Genomic DNA, 19,857 nt, shown 5'->3' on the forward strand with positions numbered 1-19,857 from the left:
CCTTGGGAATACCGCAAACTCTCCCCTGGTGGTATAAGAGTCGACTTGTGTGTATTTAAGTCTTGAAACAGTTCTTGTGCATTGATTGTGCATCTGGTCAACGGACTGAGGGGTTATCAAGATGATCAGATACAAACATACTGAACACGCACAGAGGAAACACCACTAATGGGGAATGCAGGGTTCATGAGTATGGAGTGGTCTACACTAAACTCCAAAAGTTTTCTTCTTTTCTTCCTTCAGAAGATAGAGTTTCAAAACCATTAATTGTTTATTATGAGCAGGAAAAACTCAACACCACCAAATTCTAAACAAGTTACAGGATTTGGAATAACGTTTGTCTTGAGATTACAAAGGAAGAGGCATTCTTCACATTTGTGAGGAAGTGTATGCTTACTTCCAAGTAGAGGGAAAAAAAAAAAAAAGAACAGTGGCAGAAAGTAATCTAATTATTTCAGGATTCTTTTGGCCTCCACAGCTGTCTCTTACTTGCGGTTGTTGAGGTTGGTCTGGGGACAGACGCATTTGATCCAAGTCGGTCCCCTAATTGACCAGCACAAGTTCAAATGAGAAAACACCAAGTCCCAGGCTACCTCACACAGGAAAAAACATTATACAATTGCAAAGAGAAAATATCAAAGGATCTACTACATGCTGCTTTTTAAGATAGAATCATATAAAAATTCAAATTTTATATAACATATTTATATGTGTACTGTATATATTTTATTCTCTAAATTTTATTTATATTAATAAATAAGTATTTTATGGATTTATAGTTATTCTGTTTTTGCATTCTATAAAAATTTTGTGTTTCTATATCCCACCAGTTTCTACATAATTACATATATTCTTTACGTTTATGTATATGTATATCTATATAAATGAACAGGATGTCCCATAGTCTCCCAAATATGTCCCAGTTCTTCTTTTCAGACATTCTTTAGTACCTGTGCCATGGCTATGGGCACCTGGGATTAAGGAGATCAAAGCTTCACATACGTTTATGGTTTCACTTTTCCTTTGAACGCTTTATAGGACCCTCTCTAAAGTCCAACAGAGTTTCGCACCAAAAGGCCGTCAGCCACCTTCCGCTGGAGAGCCCAGCCCCCAGCCCTTCTCCAGGCCTGGTTCCACCACCCTGCCCTTCATGATCCTCCACTGGAAGGCTGACCAGGAGGGAGAGGACCATAATTAGCAGATCTGTGTGGTCAGCAAAGTGTGCTCTCAGACCCTCTGAGCAAAGGTATTAAAAGGGAAATCACAAGCAAACGTCTACCTGATAGAGCTGGAGAATTCACTCTGGATGCCCCCCTTTGCCATCCTAGTTGGTGTTCCTGAGAGTGTTACTCTCCTTCTGCACATTGCGACCTCTCCCTTTGTGGGTGTGGACCACAGTCAGCCCCCAGACAAACACAAGGTGTGTGTGGTGGCGGGGGGGGGACTACAAGCATCACTTCCGTTTGCCCGCTCAGCTCTTTTCTCCTTCAGGACCTTTGCCCTGGCAGATTCGAGAGAAGAGATTCTGTGAAAAATGCTCTATACCAAGGGCAAATTTGTCCATAATAATTTTTTTTAAGATTTTATTTATTTCAGAGAGAGCAAGAGAGAGAGAGAGCACAAGAGGAGGGAGGGGCAGAGGGAGAAGCAGGCTCTCAGCTGAGCAGGGAGCCCGATGTGAGACTCGATCCCAGGACCCTGGGATCATGACCTGAGCTGAAGGCAGATGCTTCACCGACTGAGCCACCCAGGCACCCCTGTCCATGATTCTTAATTGAAAAGTAAATTTTATGACCATTTCTGAAAATAAAAACTCTGCAGTGGTTAACACTGGCAGTTCTGCCTTGAGTGAGAAACCAGTCAGACAGCTCAGTTGCTGAGGTCCTACAATCCTGTAGTGTTCAGCTCTACTCAGGATAATTGGCCCTGTCCGTTGCATGGACATTTCTATCCTTAAGACCAGACATCTTAAAAAAAAAAAAAAAAATTAAGTTCTACTATGGCATCTGCCCAGTGAATTCTATCTAATTTCAGTCCTAAAAGGCTCATCATTTGGTCAAGTAACTCAGAAAAACCCACCAATTTCTTTTTTGACTTGGTATAATGAATTACTATTACATTTATGGCACATTGATTTATTTCACTTAGCTGTCCTTCATTTGCATACAAACTGCTCTGACCACAGGTAGGTGTGGATGGTAGCATGTGTAACATTCAGAATCACACAGCTGTCTGGCCCTCACCCTGTCCTACATGATCTGACAGGGTTATAACCAACACTGTGTTTGTAAATCAAAGGACGAGACTGGAGAAGGGCTAGAGCACAACTTTGCACACCCTGACCCTGACTCCTGCAGGTGAGGCCTGGGCCAATCCCACCCCCTCCCATCGGTGCCACAAGGCTCCACACTCTTGGTTCTCCGTGACAGGGTGCACCTGCCAGGGACCCCAAGCTCGGAGGAACTTGACTGCCGTAATGTGTCACTTGCAACATTTAAGAACTGTATGCTCTGTAATGTTTTGGCAATCATAATGCTGGCTCACATAAAATGAAAGAAATTTGTAACCGGAAAAAAAAAATGGGGATTCCTAAGTCTAGACAAACAACAAAATACAAGCAGGTATCTTAACTCTAACTCAGAGGTAAGTGATTGCTGACCACTGTAGAGTCTGTTAGCACAAAAACAGGGACTAGAAGCCAGGGCTGCTGATGTGTAAACTCCTACAATTTCCACGCCCATAGTCCTTCCCCCTTGCTAGCCTCACCCCCTGGCCTGCATTCAGTCACGCTAAGAGTGCATATAATAACGGCAACAATAGACTAATATTTATCCAGCACTTAGTATATACTAGACAATGTGCAACATGTTTTGCATTTATGTATTTCCTCATTTAATCATGCAACAGTATGAGCAAGGTACAATTATCCCCATTTGACAGATGCAGAAATTTGGGCTGGGAAAAGTTAAGAAGTTTACTCAAGGTCACACATCCAGAAAATGCCAGTTAACCATCCCTGTTTTGGGAATAATCTGTGCCTCTGACTATCATACTGCTGTTGTCATTCCTTTCTGGAATGCAAAGAGTCTCTTTTTATCTTTCGCCTGCAACAGCTAATATAGCCGCTATCCGAATGTATCCTAATTGCTTCTCCAGGATGGCTCTATTGCAGCCAGCAAATAATATCTTGATTTCCTTGGACTCATTTCCAAATGTAAGCAACAGAAAATTTAAAGTCATATAAACCAAATCTAAGAGATTTTTTTTTACTTGAATATATTACTTACATGCCCAAAGGAATTCTTGCCATATCAGAAAAAATATAGTTTCATATAGCAGTGATGTATGTTATATTTGATCCTGAAACAAAAATTACTTCCCCCAAAAGTCATAACAAAGATGATAACTAGAACTCAGTGATGCTAAGGTTCATTTCCTTAGAAATGCCATTCAGCGGAGCAAGATTGAGAATTTGAATTCATATTTATTTTAAGACACAAATAAAACAAACTAATGATGTAATGTATGGTGATTAACATAACATAATAAAAAAAAAAGACAGAAATAAAACAAGCCTCAAAAATGGTCAGCGGAAGGGGCGCCTGGGTGGCTCAGTCGTTAAGCGTCTGCCTTCGGCTCAGGTCATGATCCCAGGGTCTTGGGATCGAGCCCCACATCGGGCTCCCCGCTCCGCGGGAAGCCTGCTTCGCTTCTCCCTCTCCCACTCCCCCTGCTTGTGTTCCCTCTCTCACTGTGTCTCTCTCTGTCAAATAAATAAATAAAATCTTTAAAAAAAAAAAAAAAATGGTCAGCGGAAGATCATGATAGCCCCTCCAGGTTAGTGGGGGGCAAGCCACAAAATTACCACCTGACACAAAAGATCATTAAAAGGAAGTACTCTGATTATGAACAGACACAGACTAGTATTCTGGACCTAAAAATCTAAACCAATGGTGATCTCTAAACTGGTATTGACTCTCATCACACTCAACTCCACACACACAACTCAACACACACAACTCCAGGCTCATTATTCTGGAATAATTCAATTCTGTTCTACCTGTGCTTATTCCAGTTAAAGGCAACCTTTAAAATTCAGACTTTTATACTTAGAGCCTCTATTAGAAAACAGTGTCTAGAAACCAGAGAGGGAGACAAACCATAAAAGACTCTTAATCACAGGCAACAAACTGAGGGTTATTGGAGTGGAGGGGGGTGGAGGGATGGGGTAACTGGGTGATGGACATTAAGGAGGGCACGTGATGTAATGAGCACTGGGTATTATATAAGACTGACGAATCACAGACCTGTACCCCTGAAACTAATAATACATTATATGTTAATCAACTGAATTTAAATTTTAAAAATTCAAGGAAAAAAAAACGTGTCTAATATACACTATCAAAAAGTACCTGAGGAAATTTAAGGGGACTGGGGACATTTATGCAAAAACCAGCACAGACTGAGCTTCTGATTGTCATTTAGAGGCCATGGAGTGCAATCCCCACCCCAGGGCCAGATCCTGTCCATGTAATCAGTCTTGGAGTATTTCTAGCCATGAGGAGATCTGTGGTTCATTTAATTTTCATTATCCCTAATTATTAGAAAGTTCTTCCTTATCACTGTAGAGAATCCTTGGGAAAATAATCTTCATGAAGCAGAAGATCATCAGATAGCAAGTAACACTAATTTGTTCTCATGACAACCAGACTAAGATTATTGCCAATGGGTTTTCAACAAATCAGAGAGATGCATGTGCCCCTTCCCACAGCAGAGACTGTATATATCTGACCAGGGAGAGGAAAGCAGAATATCTGAAAATCTCATGCATCAAGCCCCTTTGTTTAGATACCATATATACTTTATTTGCAGATTTCAGTGTATCAAATGATGAATGGGAATTGGGCTTAGATATGGCCACAAGGGCACAATTTCTGAGTAGAGAGAAGCAATTCAAGGCTTCAGTGCCTTCCACCCGCCCCCGCCCCCCAACCACCGAATGACTGATCAAAGCTGGTGAATACCTAGCTGTGGTTACAGTCCCACAGAAAGTCATCTGTCCCTTGAGCTGTGCCAGTTCTGGGCCCGGTGCAGGTTAAACAGTTGAGGACTGCCACCTTCAAATAGAGGGCATGATAAAAGTGGGGGATAATTATTTTTTTTTTTTGCTGCACACAAGATTTGATATAAATGTAAGCAATGCAATATTTTGGCCAATTTCTATTTTTTTAGTGTCTTGAAATTTCCATTACAATCAAAATAGTAAAAAATGCCTTTTGTGCAAACTCATGAAATTGTACACATGAAATGTCTACAGTTCCTTGTAGGTCAATGAAAATTGTTTTTTAAAAAAAGAAAATGTGGAAGCAGTTATCTGAATAAGATAAACTATGCTAAGACAGCAAATCAGCTGCTGAGCTCAATACAGACTTCCTTCACATGGTATGTTTATTGTGGGTTTAGCACAGTTACTCACAGACCCCAACTGGTGGAGGATTCCCCAACCTTAGCTTCTGTATCTTGAATATGCTGCTTCCTTGATGCAAATGCTGAGGACAGCACGGATGTATCTCATAGCAACAACCAGATGTCATAGCTCAGAAATCATCCCCCCTCCACCGCCCACCCCGCCTTCTGCTCGTGTTGTGTTGGCCAGAACTAACCTCACGGAAATGCAGCAACCAGGGTGCCAGGAGAAACAGCAAGCTCCAGACTGGTAAACGCTGGTAAGGTCCATTACATGACCACTTAGGTAATAAATGCCCTTCACTCTCCAATCTAAACATGCCTAACTCTTTCACATGTTCTCCAAATGGCCTGGTTTCCTCAACCCTTCTCCTGACTTCCTTCCAATCACTGCTCTGTCTTAAAGATAATTGTTAACACTGGTACATGAGTCCCCTGATTTCACAGACAGGATTTGGGGACCATCTTTATTTTGCAAAGGAAAAAGGTTATAGCTTTCAGTAGATTCTCAAAGCAGTTGTGCTGAGAAAGTTTAGGGATTGCTACTCATGTAGCTCATCATTTTCTTTCTAATAAAACATCCAGTTGATGCACTGTTCTAGCAAAGGTCTGAATAACACTGCTTTACTACTTACTCTGGATATAGTAAATACAAAGATCATCATAAAATAAGCAAGATTTGCATTCAATTTTTTAATATACTGCTGCCCTTATGGACCAAAAAAAAATTAATTTTTTTAAAAGATTTATTTTAGGGAGAGAGAGAGAACACATGTGCGAGCAGGGGGAGGGACAGAGAGAGAGGGAAAGAATCTCAAGCAGACTGTGCTGAGCACAGAGCCCAATGACAGGCTCGAGTCTATAACCCTGAGACACAATCTGAGTCAAAACCAAGAGTTGGACGCTTAACTGAGCCACCCAGGCGCCTCTGACCAAAAAAATATTTTAAAAGGTATACCACTGGCACTGCTGACAAATTTTGCCTTTTCTTAGTCAAATGGTTTAGAGTGGTCTTTGTTTTTATCGATCTCTAGACTACATGCAGAGCTATCCATTTTTGTTTTCATGGGCTCCGGACTCACACCGTTTTGAATACTGATTCTAACATAAATCACACCAGCTGTCTTTCCCATCCAATTCAGTATCTTCTGCATGCCATCAATTCATTCATATAAATCATCTCCACAAGCCCTGGATGAGTTCAGCGCAAAGGGCCAAACCACAGAACACACAGGTGACAGTTCCCTCCAGGAAGATATAGTCACTAGCGTACTCTGGGTATTTTCCTCTTTATGTACCTTCTCCCATATGTGCAGTTGTCTTTGTTTACCTTCTTAACATGGTGTCATCACCTCTGTCCTTACGCTATTAAGCTCTTTCCTTTCAAATAAGTTCTTTAAAAGTCCCATCCCCTAAAGGCACCCTGATAGCTCTAGGATCACTGACTTCTATTCCAATGATGCTTTCCTTGATTTTTTTCCTAACCTCTGGCACCTAAAATACACTTTTAATATTAACACTTTTACTATAGAACTATCACCATAGAGGATGTGAAGCAAGATACCTAACATCTCAGGACTTCTTTAAAAAAAAAAAAAAAAAAAAAAAGGTGGGGAGCTATGATGGACTCAATGGTCTTAAAGTTTCCTAGAACTCCAGAATGCATGATTCTGTGACTTTAACTAAATGGTTTCTTGCAGGGAGTTCAAGGAAATTCTTTGATGGAATTGTACTGATTCACGCAACAAACTCAGGCCTGAAGACGTTATGGAGTTTTCTACCTTGATACCCATATTCCAATGCAGAACTAGGAAATATGCCACAATACTCAGATTCCCTTGGAAAAACACCAGCCCTCCTCCTTGCCAGGTACTGAAATGGCCCACGTTCCAACAGTAGTAACTATTTAACGTTGGCTGATGCCTCCTACTTTAGGTTGGCTGTCTGCCGCAGAAGGGTAAGTAGGTCCAAAATATTACAAGGTTAACTCTGTCATAATTCAAGAAAATGTATTGTAATAAATGTTATAAGATTGCAGCATAGGAAAAAAAGAGATGTCATATGCTTGAGTCGATTATAAATGTTTAGGCAGGTGAATGCGGCTGCAGCTGGTGGGTAGTGCTTGTCCTGCTGACCACCATGGCCTCTGTATCAAGCCCCAAACTGCCCACTGAATATCGAAGCACCAAGTCTGCAGCACTGACCTTCTTCTCCCACGAAGGTCATACCTAATCACACAATATAGTGGAACAGTCTTCTATTGAATCCAAAAGCACTTAACAGTTATAGGAGAATGCCTTCATTTCAAGATAGAAAAAAAAAATCAATTCTACCTTGCTTCATTAAAAAGCACAGGTGCACCATATAAATTGAAGGATCAGGTGGCTTTACATATTTTTCAAAATATATTCCGTATTAAGAATCATTAAAAGCTATAAATAAACCTTATTCCAATCCACAAAGTGATGCCTCCAGATAAAATGTGAGTTGTTTACACAAATAATTGATCATTATTTTTCTTCCTCTTGCCTCACCTTATACAAACACTGCTTGTAAAGATAATCTCCAAGGGACACCTACAGACTTAAAGTAAATGAATTTCACTTAAAAATAAGTAAACACTATCTTTTTACTGGCTTATTCTTAAAGAGGATTCTCGTCCAGAAGCAAGTTTGAGTTGAGTTTTGATTTTTGTTGTGTGTTTGTATTTGCTTTACATGGGTTTGCTTTGGTTCTTATTCACTAAGCAGAAATAAAAAATCTTTCATTATCATTTTCACCAATTAATAAGGCAAAAGTGTTTTTCAAATGATAAGCATTTTGATAAATAGTTATAAATGCATTAGCTTAAGAATACTTCATCGGCAACTACTATGTTTCCAGCACTACATAAATTACTTAAAAGTAGATGGCATGGGACATCAGAAAAATGGTGTAGACGGACATTCCAAGGGCCTGTCTCTCCTCATAAACACCAAAGAAAGAAGCAAAGACTCTCAGAATGAACTTCGTTGAAACTGTAGAAATTAGTCAAACGTTTACAGCAATGAAGCTAACAATGAATCAAGAGGAAAGTGATTTAAAGCCAGTAAGAGAAGGGCGCCTGGGTGGCTCAGTTGGTTAAGCGACTGCCTTCGGCTCAGGTCATGATCCCGGAGTCCTGGGATCGAGTCCCGCATCGGGCTCCCGGCTCAGCGGGGAGCCTGCTTCTCCCTCTGACCCTTTCCCCTCTCATGCTGTTTCTCTCTCTCTCTCTCAAATAAATAAATAAAATCTTTAAAAAAAATAAAAATAAAAAAAAATAAAGCCAGTAAGAGAACAATGTTAGCATTTTAACTTGCCCAAGTCCCTACCCCAGTGCGGATCTGTGATGGTCTTAAGGCAAGAGTCCACGTTCCCAGTGTGGATTCCTGAACCCAGCCGGAGCAGAGCAAATCTTGTTCTAAAGGAATTACACTTGCCTGTCTTGAGCCCCTACCTGGGTCTCCCCGAGGGACCAACGGAAGACACTCTCCTTTGTCTGGCTTCACCCCGCAGTCTCTCGAGGTGGATAACTGGCAGGGCTGAGGGCACTCCTTGATACTGCTGACAGACACATGGAACAGGTCACTGCCAACAGGGCACAGGAGGACAGCTGCGGCAAACAACAGACACCAAGAGCCGGAGAGGAAAAGCTGGAGGGAGACATACTTCCAATAACAAGGCTTTGAAAAGTTCCTGTGTATAATGGGAATTCTGGAAAGCCACACATAGCCAAGGCACCGCATGTGAGAAAAAAATGAGAAGACCCAAAGGGTCTTTCACCTCCTGCTGATGGCTTGGCTCAGGGTAAACAGAAAGTGATGCTAAGGCCAAGTCGTAAACAGCAGAGCTAAACATAGCCAGTCAACACGGCCAATTGTCAAGACTGGGAGAGGGCTCCTTCATTTAATTTTTCTGCGGGATTCCAGGCATTTTAGGAAATTGTGGTCCAAGCAGTAGCTGATTGCAAGCTAAAGGAACAGAAACTCCAGAAACCACAAGAGAAAGAATATGCTTATTTACAAAAACAGTGTATAAAAGTCACTAAGCAAACACACCACTCTAACCCACAGCAAGCGAAAGCAACACACCCTGAAGACAGAAACGTCAGATGCCCAGAGACCCCACATCATATTATTCAAAATGTCCATGTTTCCACAAACGGTATCAACCATGGAAAGAGAAAAGAAAACAGGGTCTATCACAGGAAAAGAAGAGAGTAACATAAACTATTCCTGAAGATGCACAGACACTAGAAGGAAAATCAACTGTCTTGGGCACCTGACTGGCTCAGTCAGAGAAGCATGTGAGTCTTGATCTCAGGGTCCTGAGTTAAAGCCTCATGAAGGGTGTAGAGATGACTTAAATAAATAAAACTTAAAAAAAAAAAACCAACTGTCTTAAATTTGCTTAAACAGCTGGAAGAAACACACAAAGAACAAAAGGAAACCAGAAGAAAGATGTCTCAACAATTTTAACAAAGGGATGGTAATTTTAGTTTATTTTATTTTTAAGGAATGGAAATTTTAAAAAGGAACAAAATAGAAATTTTGAACCTGGAAAGTATGTGAAACGAGAAATGGCCTCAAAGCTTTCAACAGCATATTTGAGCAGGCAGAAGAAATATTCAGTAAACTTAAAGATAAGGTGAAGTAGCAGAAAGACAAATGAAGACAAGTAAGCAGAACATAAGATGCCTGAGGGACACCGTCAAGTGTACCAACACATACATAATAGGAGTTCCAGAGAAAGAGGCAAGATAAAGAGGGAATTAAAGAACACCTGAAGAAATAATGATTAAAAACTTCCCCAACTGTTAAAAAACAAAACAAAACAAAACAAAAAACATGAATCTATACATCCAACTATCTCAATAATTCCAAGCGGGATACATTTGAATAGATATACACCGAGACATATTGTAACCAAAATGCTGAAGAACAAAAACAGAGAGAGAATCCTGGAGGCAGCAAGAGAGAAGTGACTTATCATTTACAAGCGATCCTCAGTAAGATTACACTGAATTTCTCATCAGAAACCATGGAGGCAGTGGGAAAACATAAAGGGCTGGAAGAGAAAAAAGCTGTCAGAAAACTGGAATTCCAGATCCAGGAAAATTAACCTTCACAAGTGAAGATGAGGTTAAGAAATCCAAGATAAACACAAGCTACAAAAAATGCTAGAAGAAGTCCTTCAGGCTCAAATATAAGTTACCAAAGTGCAACCTAAAACCATCCAAAGAAATAAAAATATTGTTAAATAAAACTATATAGGTAAATATAAAAACCAGTATTAGTGCATATTTGGTTCATAACTCTTCTTTCCTATATTACTTAAAAGACAAACGCATGAAACAATAATTACAAACATATGTCAGTGGGCACACAATGTGTAAAGCTACAATAAATGACAATAAAAACATAAACAGGGAAGGAAAGGGTGAGAGTCCAGCTATGTAAGCTGCTAAAGCGAAGTTCCTCTAAGTTAAAATTAGATTGTTGTTAAAAGATATGAAGTTTAAAACTGAAGATAACCACTAAGAAAATAACAAAAATGCATACAGAAAAGGAAATGAAAAGGGAATCCACGGTTTATGGCAATGAAGCAAACAATGAATCAAGAAAAAAGTGATTTAAACACAGTAAGAGAACATTGTTAGCATTTTACCCCCCAAGTCCCCACCCCCTAAGCGGATCTGTGATGGTCTTAAGGCAAAAGTTCACATTTCCAGTGTGGATTCCTGAATCCAGAGAGAGCAGAGCCAAACTTTGACCTTGACCACAGAAACACTGCTCTAGATACGTCTCCTGAGGCAAGGGAAACAAAAGCAAAAATATACTACTGGGACTACATCAAAATAGAAATCCTCTGCACTGCAAAGGAAATAATCAACAAAACTAAATGGCAACCTACAGAATGGGAGAATATATTTGCAAATGACATACCCATAAAGGTTTAGTATCCAAAACAGATAAAGAACTTATCAAACTCAACACCCAAAAAACCAAATAATCCAATTAAAACATGGGGAGAAGAGACGAACAGACATCTCTTCAGAGAAGACAACAAGATATCCAACAGACACATGAAAAGATGTTCAACATCACTCATCATCAGGGAAATACAAATCAAAACCTCAATGAGATACCACCTCACACCCATCAGAATGGCTAAAATTAACAAGTCAGGAAACGAGAGACGTTGGCGGAGATGCGGAGAAAGGGGAACCCTCCTACACTGTGGGTGGGAATGCAAGCTGGTACAGCCACTCTGGAAAACAGTATGGAGGTTCCTCAAAAAGACGAAAGTAGAGCTACCCTACGACCCAGCAATTGCACTACCAGGTATTTACCCAAGGAAAATGAAAACACTAATTTGAAAAATACATATGCATCCCTATGTTTACTACAGCATTATTTACAACAGCCAAGAAACAGAAGCAGCCCAAGTATCCACTGATAGATAAATGAATAAAGAAGATGTGGTATATACACACAATGGAATATTACTCAGCCATAAAAAATGAAATCTTGTTAACTAATTGTGATAATCATTTCACAATATATGTAAATCAAGTCATGCTGTGCACTTCAAACTTACACAGAGCTATATGTCAACTGTATCCCAATAAAACTGGAAAAAATGTAAAGAAAAAAATATGACCTAACTATATGCTGCCTACAAGAGACTCATTTAGATCCAAGCACAAAAAGTTGAAAGTAAAAGGATGGAAAAATACATTCTATGCAAATAGTAACCAAGGGATAACCGAAGGATAACTGCGGTGGCTATACAAAGTCTATGGACAAAAGAGATGTAATCAAAAATTGTCACAAGATACAAAGAAGAAATCTATATCTTGATAAAAGGGTCAATATCAAAAAATATATAACAATTATAAATGGATAAGCCTCTAAAAAAAGAGCTCCAAAATATCTGAAGCAAAAATTCAAAGAATTGAAGGGAGAAATAGAGAGTTCTACAACAAATACCTGGAGACTTCAACGTCCTACTTCAATAATGGATAGAAAACTGAATGGAAGATTGAGAAGGAAAGAAAGGGCGTTCACATCATAAAACTTAATCTGGCAGATGTATATAGAACCCTCCACTAAAAATCAGAATACAAATTCTTCACAAGTATACATGGAACATTCTCTAGGATAGATATATTAGACAACAAAGCAAGTCTCAGTCAATTTTAAAAGACTGAAATCCTGGAAGGTATCATTTTAAACCACAATGGAATGAAGCTAGAAATCAACAAAAGAAGGAAAACTGAAAATTGACAAATGGATATTACATAACACATTACTAAAACAACTAATGGATAAAAGAAGAAATCAGTAGGAAATTATAAAATACTCTGAAATGAATAAAAGCAAACACACAGCAAATCAAAACTTACAGGAGGCAGCAAAAGCATACCCAGCTGACGATGCACAGCTGTAAACATCGACATTAGAAAATAAGGAGGATCTCCGATCAATCACCTAAAATCACACTTTAGGAACTAGAATTAAAAAAACAAAATAAATTCAAACGTGGCAGAAGGAGGGACATAATAAAGATTAGAGCAAAGAAAAATGAAATAGAGACTAGAAAAACAATAGACAAAAATCAACAAAACCAAAACTTAGGTATTTGGAAAGATCAACAAAATGGACAAATACTTAACTACACTGATGAAGAAACACAGGCCGGAGATCCAAATTACTAGAATCAGAAGTGAAAGTAGGAAATGTTACTACTGACCTTACAGAAATTTTAGAAATTACATATGAATACTATGAATAATTATTGTACGCCAATACATCGGATAACCTAGAAAATTTGGACAAACTCCAAGAAACACATAAACTATCAGAATGACTCAAGAAGAAAAAAATCTGAAGAGACCTTTAACAAGTAAAATGATTGATCAGTAATCAAAGAAATGGCCAGGACCAGACAGTTTCACTGAAGAATCCTAACAAACATTGAAAAAAGAATTAACACCACTCTTCAAACTGTTCAAAAACGTAGAAAAGGAGAGAAGACTTCCTTACCCTTCTATGAAGCCAGTATTACCATGATACCAAAACCAGACAAAGATACCACGAGGAAAAAAATCTACACTCTAACATCCCTTATATTAACAGATGCACATAGTTTCAACAAAATACTAGCAAACCAAATCCAATAGCATATGACCAAGTGGGATTTATCCCATGAATGAAAGAGAAGCAATCAATTTAACACAACACACAAACAGAATATGGGAAAAACCACCACATGATTATTTCAATGAGCACAAAAAAGCATTTGACAGAATCCAACACCCTTTCATGATAAAAATATTCAGTAAACTAGGATTAAAAGGGAACTTCCTTAACCTAATAAAGAAAGTTTATGAAAAACCAATAATTTACATAATACTCAATGACTGAAGACTGGATATTCTACTTTGAAGATCAGGAACAAGACAAATGTGCTTGCTTTCTCCTTTTTTATTCAACATTGTGCTAGAGGGCCCAGCCAGAACAATTAGGCAAGAAAATAAATGAAAGTCATCCAACTATGAAGTTAGAACTGAAACTATCTCTATTCACAGATGATGTATTACGTATAGCATTCCTAAAGAATAAGAAAAAAACCACACAAACCATTAGAGCTAATACATAAATATAAAAATGTTGCAGGGTATAAGATGAACACACAAAAATCAATTGTATTTCCATATACCATTAAAGAAAAATATGAAAATTTTTTTAAGAAGACTTAAAATAGCATCAAAAATATAAAATGTTTGGAAATATATTTAACAAAGGAGGTATAAGTTTGTACATTGGAAACTATAAAACATTGCTGAAAGAAACTAAGAATTCAAATAAATAAGACTTCCTGTGTTCATGAATTAGAATTCACATAAGATGACAATGTTCCTCAAAGTGATCTACAAATTTGATCTACAATTCAATATTGTTTTAGATGTTAAGATGTTAAGATGGCTTCTCCCTCTGACCCTCTTCCCTCTCGTGCTCTCTATCTCTCATTCTCTCTCTCTCAAATAAATAAAATCTTGAAAAAACAATGTTTAAAAAAAAAGAGATGGCAATATTCCTCAAAGTGATCTACAAATTCAATCAACCCCTATCAAAATCCTAGTGCCCCTTTTTGTGCAGAAACAGAAAAGCCAATCCTAAAGTTCATATGGAATCGCAAGGTACTTCCAATAGATAAAGCAATCTTGAAAAAGAAGAACAAAGTGGGAGTCCTCACACACTGCCTTCAAAACCTGCTACAAATTATTCAAATCACTGTGGTACCAGCATAAGGTTATACATATAGACCAACAGTATAGTACTGACTTAAAAAATAAACCCATATATCTATGGCCAATCAATTTTTGACAAACATGACGAGACTATTCATTTGGGAAAGAATAATGTCTTCACAACAAATGCTGCTGGAAAAACTGGATGTTCACATCCAAATAAATGAGGTTGGACCCTTAGCTTACATTACGCACAAGTACTAACTCAAACTAGATCAAAGCTTAAATATAAGAGCTCAGACTGTAATATACTCAGAAGAAAACATATGAGCACATTTTCACAATATCCAATTTGTCAGTGGATTCTTAGAAGAAAGCATAAGCTTATACAATAAGAGGAAAAAATAAATTGGAATTCGTCAAGATTAAAACCTTCTGTGTATTGAAGAATAGTATCAAGGAAGTGGGAAACAACCTACAAAACAGGACAAAATATCTGCAAATCACATCTCTGATAAAGTTCTAGATTCTAGAATAAAAACTATTATAACCTAACAACACAAAGACAAATACCACACTTAAAAAATGGGCAAAATGAATAGACATTTTCCCAAGACATACAAATGGCCAAGAAACACATGAAAAGAAGTTAACATTTATTAGTCATGAGGGAAATGCAAGCCAAAATGACAATAACATGTCACTTTACACCCACTAGAAAACCTAGAATTTTTTAAAAGGCAGGGGACAGATGTAAGTGTTGGCCAGGATAGGGAGAATTTGGAACTCTCGTACATTGTTAGTAAACATGTAAAATGGCGCCCCCGTTGTAGAAGACAGTGAGTTGGTTTCTTCAAAAGTATGACATGACACAGCAATTCCATTCCTTGCTATATTCCCAAAATAATTGAAAACAAGTATTCAAACAAATACTTGTACACAATATTCACAGAAAAGTTGCCAACATAACCATAATTCACAGCAGACAAATACAACCCAGATCCACCAAAGGATGAATGGATAAGCAAAATGTGGCATATCCATAAATGGAACCGACTGCGTTTATAGGAACTATTCGAAGTAGGTGGACCCAGAAGCAGATTGGGAGTGGTTGCCAGGAGTTGGGGGAATGGGTATAGGGTGGGGAATGAATAATTCCTGGGTACAGGGTTTCTACTGGGGGCAATGAAATGCTTTGAGACTAGACAGAAATGATGGTTCTCAAATGGTGAATGTACTAAATCCCATCAAACGGCAGAGTTTTAAAATGGTTAATTTTACATATGAATTTTTACCTCAATAAAAAATTGTAATGATACAGCATAGGGCTGTTTAACATATATCTTAGGAGAGGACCGACATATGTAATAATATAATTGGCAATAACAGGGGTGGCTAGGTGGCTCAGTCGTTAAACGTCTGCCTTCAGCTCAGGTCATGATCCCAGGGTCCTGGGATCGAGCCCCTCATCAGGCTCCCTGCTCAGTGGGGAGTCTGCTTCTCCCTCTCCCTCTCCCCCTGCTTGTGTTCCCTCTCTCGCTGTGTCTCTCTCTGTCAAATAAATAAATAAAATCTTTAAAAATATATATATATATAATTGGCAGTAATAAATATAAAAGATGTTTAAAAATACATACTTTAAAACATACAAAAATCATCAAATGTTTGTGCAGTTTGAAAAAGAACAACCAGAGCTAAGGTTTATGTTGAAAGTTTATGGGAAAAGTAGATATTGATCTTTTATTATTAGCTAATGACAGATTATGTTGTGGTTAAAAAAATAATAATAATACCGTCAGTGGCTTACAATGACAATATTTTTTGCTCACATATATGTCAGCTGATAGCAGAGTTCAGGTTGACTCCACGAAAGTTTTACTCCAGGAATGAGGCTGAAGGGGCAACTTCTATCTCTAGTTCTTGGCAGAGGGAAAAGAGAAATAGGGGAGCCGATCCTAGACTTTTAAACTTCTGCTCTATATGGCATATATCACTGCCATTCATGTTCCTCTGTCCAAAGCAAGTAATTCAGCCAAGACTGATGGCCATGGGGTCAGGCGTTTACTCTCCCTCTGGGAGAGATGCTGCAAAACATATGTCAGTGAGGATGGGTAATCCTATCACGGGGACACACAATACCTGGAAATTAGATCTAATCCATCATTTTAAAGGATAAGCTATAGAAAACAAAGGAAAAATTCCCGATAGTGCATAAAACAGGTATCTTTAGGTCCAAGAATAAGAACTTTTTTTTTTACCCAGTCTGGTAGATATTCCCAAATTGTCCTATAAAAATGCTATAATAATTGACTTTCCCACCAGAAATGCACGTAAGCTTTATCCAATGCTTGTATTATCAAACTTGTTAAATGTTGCCACTCTGGTTGGCAGAAAAACACTTCATCATTCTTATATTTCTTGTTTGATTTATGAGAAAAATTGAGAATTCTATGTATATTCGCCATTTATTTTTCCTAATCTACACACTACCTGTTTAGATAATTTAAGAAGAATAAAGTTTTGGTCTGAGCAGAAAACGGAGTCAAACTGTTAGAATTCTTTGTTATCTGATAAAAGCCAGATATGAGGCTTAGCCAGTGTGGCAAATGCCGTAAGTAAAGAAAAAGGATCCTGGACCTGGGGTTTATACTTGACACAGCAAGTGCCAGAATTTATTGTCTCTTTTTAATTAAAATATGTTTAAGTACCATCCCAGCAAAGACGTAGGTCACCAGACATGGGAGAGTTCATTCTGGATAAAAGCCTAGGTTCTACAGATTATAGAGCATTCCTCTATAGTGCTCCCTCTGCTGCATTTCCCTAAGTGTATTCTATAGAGTATTAACTTCGGTAGATGTCACAGAGGGAAAAGGGTTGGGTAAATGATGTGGTCTATACTGCATCCCATCCTCCAAGAAAGACTCGCTAGCTGCATAAGCTTGGTGAGTTCAGAACCTCTCTGGGCTCGGTTTCCTCGTGTTGACAATGAGGGTACTTTTAACACCCATGTTGTAGACTTGTTGTATTAAACATGTTAATTCAGGCAAAGCCCTTAGAAAAGTGCCTGATACACAGTGGGCACCTGATAAATTTTAGTTCTTATTTTCATGGTTGTTCCATCGGCATTTGAAGGCTCTGAAAAGCTCTGCAGTAAATCAATCCATTTGGTTTTGTGCAGCCAGTTTTCTTCAAATAATTTGGTACCAGAACAATTATTTCTTCAGCCAACATCTTGCCCTTTGGACAGTGCTACGCAATCTACCTCCTCTTACTTAATGCCAGACCAAGCGAGTAGGAAGGAAGAGGGAACGGGGTGGGAGAGTGACCATGCTTCGGGTTGCTGAGAGAGTCAGGCTGCTGTTGTTGGGTTCTCCCACAGGTGTCGGCCTGGAAAACCAATGACCCTTGCACCGATCTCAGCACATTTAATTCAGCAATGTCAAACATTATCATCATCTCTGTCGGAAAAAATAAAACACTCCATTTCTTATTTTCTGTGTTCCTCTTCTTACACCAAGAGATACTCTATGCACACTTTTGAATAAGAAACCTGCTGGACGATTTCAAGGAAAAGATTTCGAGTCCACGCTTTCTCTCTTTACCCACCCCCACAATAAATAAGGCACAGATTTCTGTTCTCTAAGAGTAGAGTCCAACTTCTTCCCTGTATTTAAAATCAAGGGTGGGATTAAATCTAACATATATTTACTTCATATTGATAAACTTAATTCTGATGTAAGGGAATTCTTGTGTCAGATACAGAACTGCCTTCCCTGGTGCTATGACGGAAATGACTTACCAGGGTTGGCTTAATAAAAAGTTAGAAAGGTCTGTCCTTAGTAAAAAGAAGAGCATCTCAGAAACCCCTCAGGAAGAGCAGGCTGAGAAAATCTAGTGCTTTCCATCTGGTAAAGCTTCCCCTCCTGTCGTCGAAACATAGATCACTGGATACACAGCACTCTGGGACAACCCTGTTACCCAGAGTCGCTAAACAGAAAAACTGCGTTTCATATTTTTCAGAAAACACAGGAAATGTAAATTAATCTGATAAAGGATTTTAATCTGCTCATTATAAAGGTATCAGGCAGATGCATTGTGAATCTGAAGACTTATCAGTACATGAAGGCTCAAGCCGCGGGAAGCACTACAGCCCAGACAAGGATCTGCTCAGCAGCGCCCCCTACTCCTCAAACCCAGATTCCTGGGTTACCGCACGGCTGATTGCCTACTTCAGAACCATGAGGCGGATTAGTGTTCATCTGAAGGGAGGGGACGTGCACAGCTTTGACGGCTGAGAAGCCGCCCTTGCTTCTGGCTTCGGGAGTGTTCACGGAAAGGCCATGCCTTCCAAAGAGGGCACACGGCTTGCCCTCCCTGCTCCCTTGATGCCGGGGATCCTGAGCCCCGCCCCGGGCGGTCGACGCTGCCCGAGGCTCCCGCCCGGCCCTGCCGCGGCACACGCACCACCACGCGCCGCCTCGCGGCTCTGTGTTCCCCCGCCCGTCATCCTCCACCGCCCTCCCGCCATCGACGCTTCCGCTCCTCCCGCACTCCCAAGATGATCTTCCTCGAGTACGACAAACTCCCGCAAAAACCCTCCCCGTTGCCCGCGACTTCCTGGAGGGAACTCAGACTGCTCATTTGCCACGCAGGGTGTTTTGTGACCACCGCCCCCGCGCTTCCTACCTCCCGGCTTCATCTCTGCACGTGCTCGAACAGTCTCCCTCCTCCGCGCCTTTGCTGCTCCGGGACGTTCTCCCGACTTCTCGCTCCCGCCCATCCCCACGCGCCCCCCCGGAGGCTCTCTCACGCACGCGCGAACACGCCCACGGGCCCCGTGGGTCGGCGCCTCTCGCGTTCCCTCGGCGCCACGCCAGTGCGACCCTGGTGGCCAGGAGCGTGCGCTGCTAGGCCTTCTTCCTCCCCTCCTCCCTGCGCTGCTAGGCCTTCTTCCTCCCCTCCTCCCTGCGCTGCTAGGCCTTCTTCCTCCCCTCCTCCCTGCGCTGCTAGGCCTTCTTCCTCCCCTCCTCCCTGCGCTGCTAGGCCTTCTTCCTCCCCTCCTCCCTGCGCTGCTAGGCCTTCTTCCTCCCCTCCTCCCTGCGCTGCTAGGCCTT

General features: G+C 39.9%; 1 long non-coding RNA gene across 1 annotated transcript in view; it reads right to left on the reverse strand.

Moving 5' to 3' along the window:
• LOC113923803 overlaps window positions 1-19,498 on the reverse strand; it is a 583,801-nt gene extending 564,303 nt beyond the window's left edge. The window contains exon 1 of the long non-coding RNA XR_003520417.1: window positions 19,430-19,498. This is a non-coding gene — a long non-coding RNA (uncharacterized LOC113923803). The remainder of the gene's footprint in view (window positions 1-19,429) is intronic.
• Window positions 19,499-19,857: the final 359 nt, after the last annotated feature.

This window comes from Zalophus californianus, chromosome 15 (assembly GCF_009762305.2).
Source record: "Zalophus californianus isolate mZalCal1 chromosome 15, mZalCal1.pri.v2, whole genome shotgun sequence".
NCBI lineage: Eukaryota > Metazoa > Chordata > Mammalia > Carnivora > Otariidae > Zalophus > Zalophus californianus.